Source organism: Saccopteryx leptura, chromosome 3 (assembly GCF_036850995.1).
Source record: "Saccopteryx leptura isolate mSacLep1 chromosome 3, mSacLep1_pri_phased_curated, whole genome shotgun sequence".
Lineage (NCBI taxonomy): Eukaryota > Metazoa > Chordata > Mammalia > Chiroptera > Emballonuridae > Saccopteryx > Saccopteryx leptura.
The window spans coordinates 153,737,300-153,748,253 of NC_089505.1; positions in this window are offsets into that span (position 1 = coordinate 153,737,300).

Below are 10,954 nucleotides of genomic sequence, written 5' to 3' on the forward strand. Positions count from 1 at the left end.
GTATTAGAACTTCCTCTTATCTCTTGGCAGATCCTTATCGTCTCCTCCTGGGCCTCTACACTATGCTGGATAGGAAGAGGTTTAATTAACATAATGGAGCTTGGCAGTAGTAAATAACATATGGAGTATTGCAAATTCCCACAAAGGCCAACCTGTTACATGTCCTCAGCCTCATTCATGATCAGCATAGTGGCAGGGAAGGAATCCTTCTGTCTGAATCTGTGGGGGCCCTGTCTCATGCCTGCTCTCAGTGTTGTGATATCCACACTTCTGGCAATCTGGCCTCTCTCTGGGTTCTACACCCCTATCAAGTAATGGGTTTTCTTCCCTTTGGTGCACTCTCAGCAGAATGATCCGGTCCCTCCATTACCCTGATTTGGAAACAGACATCACTGTTCTCCTTTCCTCTCATTGCATCTTTCTCAAGTGGAAAAACTGCAGTAACAACAAAAACTTTGAGTTCTTCTTGGGAGACACCAGGAAACCTGTGGTTCTTTGTTACTATACTTTACTAGTTCTTCCTAGTAATAATAGGTCCAACAAAGTTTTCTATAATGATCACAGTTTATAACAAAATATGTCAATTTTCTTTATTTTTTGTGTGACAGAGAGAGGGGCAGATAGAGACAGACAGAAAAGGACAGAGATGAGAAATATCAGTTCTTTGTTGCATCTCCTTAGCCGTTTATTGATTGCTTTCTCATATGTGCCTTGACAGGGGCTGTGAGCTACAGCAGAAGGAGTGACCCCTTGCTCAAGCCAGCGACCTTGAGTTTCAAGCAAGCGACCTTTGGGTTCAAACTAGCGACCATGGGGTCATGTGTATGATCCCATGCTCAAGCTGGTGAGGCAGCGCTCAAACTGGTGACCTCTGGGTTTTGAACTTGGGTCCTCTGCCTCCCAGTCCAGTGCTCTATCTATTGAGCCACCATCTGGTCAGGCTCAATTTCTTTTCTACTAAAGCAACGGTTTGATCTTATATAAATAAGATAAAGGCCGCAATTATAAATGTAAAAAACAACTATCCTAAATAATTTTAGACATTGAAAATGAACACAGTGCAAATATAGAATAAGAATATAGAGCAATTATAATTAATAGAATGTCACTAAAAGATCAGAATTTATAGGATTAGGATTTATTTCCTTTAAAGGTAAGGTTGTCTTTAAAAAAGAGTTAATAAAATCAGACAGTAATATTAAAATTTAGGAGTTGGTGTTGGTGGAAAATGAATTGAATCTCTCGAAAGTATAAAAGATCCTTTCATTGCCAATTGCAGTAAAGTGGCTTTAGCACTTGGCTTTAAGGATATGGGTGGACCACAGTCAAATGACATTATCCAAGCTTTTTCCTTTTCTTATATTTAAAGATTTTTATTCACAAAGTTTTTCTTTGTTCTATTTGAAGCAAATATGTCCCTTTTAACTATCGGTCATAAATGTGTATTCATAACCTGATCTATTTTGCACACTTGTAAAGTAATTCTCATTTGACCTCTAGTACAGTATACTGATGCTTTATGGGGGCTTACACCAGATCTGGGAATCACAGGATTGTTTTACTGCAATAGAATAGCTCCATACACACCCACCCAGATGTAGTTATCTGTAGTAATTTAACTGACAAGCATCTCTACCTAGTCTAATACAGTGGTTTTCTACCTTTTCACACTTTAGGGATTGGTGAAAATAGGAGAATTATGTTGAGGAACACTAAGGCAGAAATCACCCTGAGCATAAGTAAATTCAACTAAGATCATTGGGTCTACAGTCTTTATACCACATCAGGGTGGTTCACTCTTTCGCGAACGGGCATGGAATTGTTGGTGGACAGGTCTGTGGACTGGCAGTTGAAAACCACTGTAATAAACAACTTGATGGTCCTTTAAGACTTCTTTTTTCCTTCCAAATCTATTTTATTTTCAATCTACAATTTAAAAAATAATTTTATTTATTTACTTCTAATCTTTCCTCCCTAGTTAATCAAATTGTAAAAAGTAAACAGGGTGGAAATAGTAGAGTGCACTTGATTTATACTGAGTAGTTTAATTAAAGTTTTTAAAGATTGAGTTTTTGACAATAAAATAAACATGCTGAGGGTGACTAGATGATGCAAGAAGGGGCAGAATGGAACATCTGTGAGGTGGATTGCAAATTATAATCACAAATTCTTCCTGTGCTGCCTTACCGCTTTGAATGTGTTACCTTTGGGACTGTGTTAACCCACAGAGTATGGTAGGAGTAAAATTGTGTGACTTAAGAACCAGGGCTCCAAGAAATTTTTTAGTTGCTACCTTTGCCCTTTTCCAGGGCTGGCTTCTTGGGCATGCGTTCTATGGTCTTCTAGAACCCAAACTTTGAAGGGCCTACATTGGTTTAACACTTTGCTATTAACATCTTTAAACACTTAACAATTATTAAACAAGAAAGCTCTATACTTTTATTTTCTGTGGACCCTACAGATTATGTAGCCTGATTAGCCCTGAGATTACCATGATATGAAGAAAACCATAAAGCTTCCTGACAAATGAAAGAACACCTGGGAAGAAAAACCCAACTGTTTCAACTATTCAGACTGAGTCTAACCATGATTTGACAGATAGTTGAATGCAGCTGAATGAGTATGTCCAGGTGAGACCAACAGAAAAATTGCTGAAGCAACTCAGAATTGTGAGAATTAATAAACTGAGGTTGTGGAAATGAATATGTTTTGGAGTAGTTTGTTATGTAGTAATACATAACTGAAAGAGCATCAAATTCAATAGAAATAGCTATAATTTCAGAAGAATAGATTTGAATTAAAATTTGAAGACAATTGTTCACTATAGCCAATGTTTGATTCTGGTTTGCTAATGAATATTAATGCATTGATTATGAGAGCAAAACAAATACTAAACAGTTGCTTTAAGTTTAGTTTTTAAACAAAGAATATTGCTTAAAAGTATGTAAAGACTTCAACTTGAGGATTTATGGCCTGACAGGGCTTAGTTATTTACAATATGATTCAGAATCATTATTATACTAAAAATCAAGAACCAATATATATTGTAAAGAAAGTAGGTGACACCCACTTGTAGTGTGTATATATAGAATTTTTAATATAAAATTTATAGGCATAGAAATTTAATATAGAATTAGAAACATATTTATAAAAATATTATTTAATGTGTACAATTAAATAAAATGGGATTTGTCAAAATCTGAACATTTTAAAAAGACTAAAAGCAAAATTTAAATATATGCATGTAGATGGCTGTAAAATCAAGTCAAACAGAATGTAGCAAATTGATACAATTAAACATTATTCAAGCAGTATGACATCTAAATGTTTATAAAGAGTTTTCATGAAAAAGTGAATAAATTGCCCTAGCTGGATAGTCGGTTGGTTAGAGCATCATCCTAATAAGCCACGGTTGGTGGTTCCATCCCGGTCAGGGCACATACAAGAATCAACCAATGAGTGCATAAATAAGTGGAACAACAAACTGATGTTTATCTCCCTCTCTGTCTCTTCCTCTATCTCTCTAATATCAATAAGTAAAAAAAAAAATGAATAAGTCATTGTTATTTAAAATGTATGCTAAGGAAATTCTTGATGCTTACTTAATGTAAGCTCTTTCCTCAGTTCTTACAGACCCTTAAGTTCATAAATGATACTACGACAATGGAAATAGAAAACCTTGTAACTATTAAAAATAAGGACAGTAAATTAGGTCACTCTTTGGCCTATTAAAAAATAATTACAATTCTGAATTCTTTCTAACAGTATTATCTTGAGACATAAAAAGTTATTTATATGATTCTTTAATATGGGTCTGTCTAGACATTTTTTTAATTGACTTTATTGGAGTGACATTGGTTAATAAAATTATATAGGTTTCAGGTGTATGATCCTATAATACATCATCTGTATATTGTACTGTGTGTTCACCAGCCCCAATCAAGTCTCTTCCCATCACCATTTATCCCCCCTTTAACCTCGTCTACCTCCCCTACTGTTCCTTCCCCTTTTGTAATCACCATAATGTTGTCTGTGTCTATAAGTATAAATATTTTTATTTGTTTACATTTTGATCTCATGTTTGAAAATCAAACTCCATTAAAATAGCAAATGAAGAAGTGAAAATATTTTTTTTTTAATTCAGTGAGAAGCAGGGAGTCGAAGAGATAGACTCCTACATGTGCCCTGATGGGGATCCACACAGCAAACCCACCAGGACGCATGCTCTGTCCATCTGGGGCATTGCTGTACTGCACAACAACCGTGCTCTTCTTAGCACCTAAGGCAGAATCCATGGAGCCATCCTCAGCACCCAAGGCCAGATTGCTCCAATGAAGCCATAGCTTCCATAGAGGAAAAGAGAGGGAGAGGGAGAGAGAGAAAGAAAGAGAGAGAGAGAGAGAGAGAGAGAGAGAGAAAAATGGGGGTGGGGGGTGGGAGAGAAGCAGATGGGCGCTTCGCCGGTGAGCCCTAACTGAGAGTCAAACCTGGACATCCTCACACTGAGCCGATGATCTACCACTGAGCCAATCAGCCAGAGCCACACTATTTTCAACATAAATATTTTGATATTAAGATAAGCCAACATTTTGCCTCATAGGTATCATTGAGAGTATAAGTCACTACATTTTATTTGATTATATAATCTTTAATGTTTCTAAGCTTATTAAAGTAATGGCTTCCATCATTTAGTATTTATGAATTGCTTTGTTAAAATAATACATTTTTATCTACATAGAAGAAGCAAGAACCATATAGAATCCCTAAGAAATATTCTGAAAAATGAAAAGAATATTTAATTTTATGTATAGTTCTTTATTATAACCCATTTAAGAGGCCTTTGCTGCACATTTAACTCTTAATTATATCTTCTTAGAACAGAATGTTAACCAATCTCACATTAAGTGCTTCTCTATATTCTAATTCACACCTAGAACAAAGATCCCGGGCCAAGGCTAAAAAGTAAAGTGTTTGGGAGTCTTTGATTTTTCTAATTTGTGCACAAATAATGCAAATTCTTTTTCAGGATTAATAGCATATTCAATAAATCTATACAAAATAGTTAAATATGTATTTTAAATTATTTTAATGTTTCTGGAGGCTGAAGTCAATCTGTTTATATGAACTTTGCTAGTTGCAGAGTTGTGAAGTATAGATTATGTTAATATAAATAGTTTTACATTTCATGTCTGTTAGCTGAATACATGAGACAATCCTAACGCATGAATAAAATATATACTGGTGTAAGGAATTTTCATTGTTTTCTTAAGTAAGAACAGTAGGATAAAAAATTTAAAACTAAATTTTTATATATGGCCAGTATACAAAATGATGCCTGTTAGCCTGAGATGATTATATAGGGCAATGCTTTAATAAATTGTAGCATAGACATATAAAGTAATGCAATACAATAGTAAAAATGATTGAACTGGAAAATGTGTTTTAAAATTGTAAAAACTAAAAATATATAATGTTGAGTGTAAAAAACAATAAAGAATATATGTAAAATATTTTTTAAAATGAAAAGCAATGCTATATTTTGTTTACAGAAAAATAGTAGCATTGTGAAAATGACTGAGGATAATAAAATATTAAGGTTGTTACTATCTCTGGAGTGTAGGAAATCAAGAGAATATAATAGTACATTGCACATAGAGCCCTCAAATGTATTTGAAATGTTTATTACTTATCATGGTTAGACATACAGTTCTTAATTTTAGGATGTCCATTACTTTATGTTTGTTTCAAATATTTTATAAAAATCTTTAAAGGTAATATATCAAATAGGTATGGCCATAAAACACTAAATAACCATTCTAAATTTCAGTGTTTTAAAACAATTAGCATTTGCTAAATGGACAAGTGCAGGAGGTCATTCTCAGTGGACTCATTTAGGCAATTTCCAGATCTTGCCTGGGCTTATTCAGGTATCTGGGGATGGGCCTGATATTAGCTGATAAGGTTGGTATCAGTTTATATGGGGAAAACTTTGCAAATTTAATTTAAACAAAACCATTACACTTAACTTCTATATACAATTTTATCTCATCAAAGAAATATCTGTTCTTAGCACAGAATGGTAACCACTCACTTGAAATATTTAGATATTTATTATTGTAAACATGCATTCTTTTTACATAGTGGCAAAAATTTAGCAGTTCTGTTAGCAGCAATAATGTGAAAAATAGAAAAGTCATCAAATAAATATCAATCTATTGGAGAGATTTCTAGGGAATACAGAAAAGTGCCAACTTCTATAAGGTAAAACAGGAAAAGCAAGGTAACCTAAAAATAAAATGTTTTAGTCTTCCAACTGAATGTAGAGTAAACATACTAGAGCTGAAATTAAAATGGTTTCTTATTATTTTTCTTTCCTGGTAAAATATTCTCAAAGTAAGACATGGTCTCAAGGAAAACACTGACTCTGAGATTGTAAAATGTCTTTGGGTAAAGTAGAAACTAAGTGTGGGATTACAGCCTCATTTTAACTCCTCAAAAGACTTAAAGTCATAACTTGTAGATCTTTTCTAGATAACAGGATTTTTTTTTCCCCATGTAAGAGGAAGGGAAATAGTGAGACAGACTCCAGGATATACCCCAACCGGGATCTACCCGGCAACCCCTGTTTAGGGCTGATGATTGAACCAGTCGAACCACTGGCGGTAAGAAATGAAAAGGGAGAGAAGGGGACTGGGAGGGGGCGAGAAGCAGATGGTCGCTTCTCTTGTGTGCCTTGATCAGGAATCGAACCCGGGATGTCCATACTCTGGCAGACGCTCTATCACTGAACCAACCAGGAGGGGCCAACAACAGGATTTTAATAAACTTAAAGACATTATTTCACAACAGTATTGCAGCTGGCCAATGATGAAGAGGGGCTTGTCTCAAGGCAATTTGTGCTGTTTTTTGTTTGAATGAATTCTAATACAACTTATAGCAGGGGTCCCCAAATTACGGCCCCTAGGCCACATGCGGCCCCCTGAGGCCATTTATCCGGCCCCCACCGCACTTCCGGAAAGGGCACCTCTTTCATTGGTGGTCAGTGAAAGGAGCACATTGACCATCTCATTAGCCAAAAGCAAGCCCATAGTTCCCATTGAAATATTGGTCAGTTTGTTGATTTAAATTTACTCATTCTTTATTTTAAATATTGTATTTGTTCCCATTTTGTTTTTTACTTTAAAATAAGATATGTGCAGTGTGCATAGGGATTTGTTTATAGTTTTTTTTTTATAGTCCAGCCCTCCAATGGTCTGAGGGACAGTGAACTGGCCCCCTGTGTGAAATGTTTGGGGACCCCTGACTTATAGAAACCCACAAAGTTTTTAAGAGGATTGTACCACAGTTTAACCTAAAAGGGATAGGGATAGGATGACAGGAAAAGTGGTGTTAGTACTCTATAGTTCTACAAACAGAAAATAGAATGAATATGCCACTTGTGTCAGACACTGGCCATTTCTTATGGAAAAGAAAGGTTGAATTCAAGGGCATAATAAAAGAAAGAAACAAACAAAAAACAGAGAACAGAGCCAAGGACTCACCTCCAAGGTTCAGAAAAGGACCCTAATGGATGCATTGTCAACCTGTGTACATGTGTGTTTCAGAATTTCTATGGAACATTGTAATGCTGGTGGTCAAGGACAGGCAGGTTCACATTGGATTTGGGCAGAGGGTAGAGGAACTGCAAAACCAGAAAGGGATGGGCCATTGTCATTTAATAGATTCTTGCAATGGCAGATGAGCAATCTGGCAGGGAGAAACCACTTCTCACAGCAGCAGGTGAATGAACAGCAAAATGGCCCCTCACATTGGCGGGTAGGCAATCCACCATCCCCTGAGTCAAACTACCTGTAGCCTTACATATGCTATGCACACGTGGCTCTACCAAGTGCTCATGTGCTAATCATGCAAAGTGCAAGCAAGCAAGCCTGACACGGCTATTTTCCCAACAATCCACCCCTTTAGGGTTGTGTGCCTCACTATCTACAGGAGAGGTATCAATGGTCCCTGTGCAAAATGTGAGGAACATTACTTTACAAACAGAGCCTACAGCAACAGCACAAGTTATACAATAATTACAGTAATTATAGGTACCCTTCACAATGTCTTCCTAAGCACATTGGTGGGGGGCCTTAAAGTCCAGGGCCATGTCCATTGAAGAAAGTGTCTGTGTGCCTCTCTGCAACTGGATGGGAGCAGCTACATGGTGCGGGAGGGCCTTCACAGGTGCTGTGCTGCCCACATCAGGGTCTCCCATACTGTCTATAAGTGGCATATCCATCCAACAAGGGAGCCAGGGAGCCAGTGCCCCCCTCTTGTTGAAGTTCCTGCTTCAACAGTTCATTATACCACTCAATGATCAGTCCATGGTAGCACAGCTGTCTGTACAAATCACCCAAGGTGGAAATACATTACAGGCAACTAGCCATACAGCTCCTTGATAACAGACCTCAACACCTTTCCATAAGCACTCTGTTCATTGCCACAAGCCCCATCCAAACCCCTCAGAGGTTCAAGCTCACAGGGCCAGGTCGGTTCAAACACAGTCATGACCTGTGCCACCTTGACAGTGCTCTTAACTGAAAAAAAAAAAAAAAAAGCATCCATTATCTTCTAAGGCCTGCAGCACATTAGAAGGGGATCAGTGGGTTGCCAATTTCACATGGGGCCTCCGGCCCCTGCCAATCCCTAGTAAATGAATCCCTTGGCCTTTCCCCTATTCAAACAATGGCTCTTGGGGATCCTCCTCTCCCTCAGCTGTCTCCCTCATGTAATCTTGCAACCGTGCAACCTGAACACCATCCATTTTCTTGGCATAAGGAAACCAAAGTAAGCTATTTTTAGAGGCTACCTGAGGAAATGTGGGTGACCATAGCTCAGTAGTTCAAAGCCTTCCAGCCTAGGCACTGGCTAAAGGTAACAACGGGAGAAGTATTAAATGAGAACAAACATCTGGACCCAGTAAAGTATGAGAACTATCAATATAAATTAATATAACAGATTTTAAAACCATTACATTTGGGATAGATTTTCTGCAGAAATATGTAGCTGAGATAGAATTTAAGTATATTTTCTAAGTTGGACCTAGTTTAGGTGTCAAAATCCGGAAGTTGAACTTAAAGCCCATGTTATAATGAGATGGCACTTCTGAGGGCTTTGAGAGGGCAAGGAGTGTATTTTGCAAATGACAGAAATATATGTAGACCAAATATCAGACTGGTAGACGACAGAGGGCTATAAATAATACAAAAGAGTGGGTCAATTCAAACCAGAATGTACATTTAAATATGAAATCCAAGCAGGAAAACAAATCAAATAAATTATAAAATTTTTCAACAGATCTTTGCAGGTATATCTGTGTTAAAGAAAATATAGAAGAACACAGAATTATCTCCTTGGCATTTGAGTTTTTCCTGTTTTAAGGTGAAAGATTTAAATGATCTGAAGAGAAACCAGAGTATAAAGTTTCTCCTATTTGGAAGAAGAAAATATTGCATTGTATTTCACAGCTATTTTGGCCTGAAGCTTTCAACTCCACAAGTTCAACCTAAATCAGTTGAACTTAATTCCCGAGGCATAGGCTCTCCACAGGATCTCTGAATTATAAAATTAGCACATTCGGAACTCTAAATTCACATTCCATTACATTAAATCTTTATTTCCGTTGTAACCAAAAGCAAGAATACCTTACTCAAAATTCTTCAGAATTAAATGGCCCATACTTATCTGAAATTAAAATCACCCTTTAAAGATTTTGAATTCTTTGGGATGTTTACCTTTTTGTTCCTATATTTTGCGAGTTACAAAATCCCACACAGATAAAGAAACAGGAACAGTACCTGCATTCAGGGTGGTATCACTTATAAATTTCCTGAGCAGGAATTACTTGCTCCCTCCTCCGTGCTCCCCTGGAGATGCCAACATTTCAAATCTCTATCATTATAGTGCTTATTACACAGTCCTGCAGTTATTGGTTTCTGTGCTCTTCCTGAAATATATATTTCGGAGGTACATGTGCTGGTGCTTGCAATAAAAGAGAGATCATTACTTAAAGTGGTATGTGAACATATTTTTCTTTTCTCAATATTAAAAAGAAATTTTTTTTAAGTTAAGGCAGCATCTGATTTTTATATAGCTTTAGAATGCTAGAATTTCAGCATATAGAAAGCAAGGGAAATAAACTAAAAACAGGAATTATTTAATAGGCCTTAAAAATCAAAAATAATGAGAAGTTTATAGGTAATGAATTTTGAATTTTGTGAGTCACACGTGATGGGTGAAGGGGGACTAAAAGGGTATGGCTGGAGACAAGACGGAGTCCTTCAACTTTCTCCACAGAGCTGGTCATTAGCTACCTCTGAGATCACTCCAAAATCATCATAATTTTTGTTCACAAATATGTAAATTTAATAGGCATTCATTTTCTATCTTAAATCAGAAGATCGTCAAAAATATCTTTCTGAATTGCTATTTTCAAGTAGACTGGCTTGTTAAACACTACATTTAAAAAATACCCTTTTTTTAACAGAAAAAAATTATTCTATTATTCAACAAACTAAAGATAAAATCAATTTCTATATTCTATCTTGAAGCAATGAAGGGTTGTCCTTCTGTCAATCAGAAGGTGGATATATCGACTAAATGACTGTGATATTATTGTTGAAACTCCTAATGGCAATTGGAATGATGCTTTCCTCTAATGGACTGTGCAAGAATAAATACAAAATATATATGTGACATTAAATAATCAAAGAAGAATAATAAAAGTGTTTAATGTTATTTCAGTAGACAAGACTGGATTATGAGGAACAACTTCTGGAATATATATGAATTTAAACTCAGTCTCTGCTATCAGATTACTGCTGTGCAACTGGCATTCTGATGAATTTAAATAGTTTGCATTAATTATTATTTCCTTTTTATGCTTTTAGAACTTCAGCCCTAGGTAAGAGTG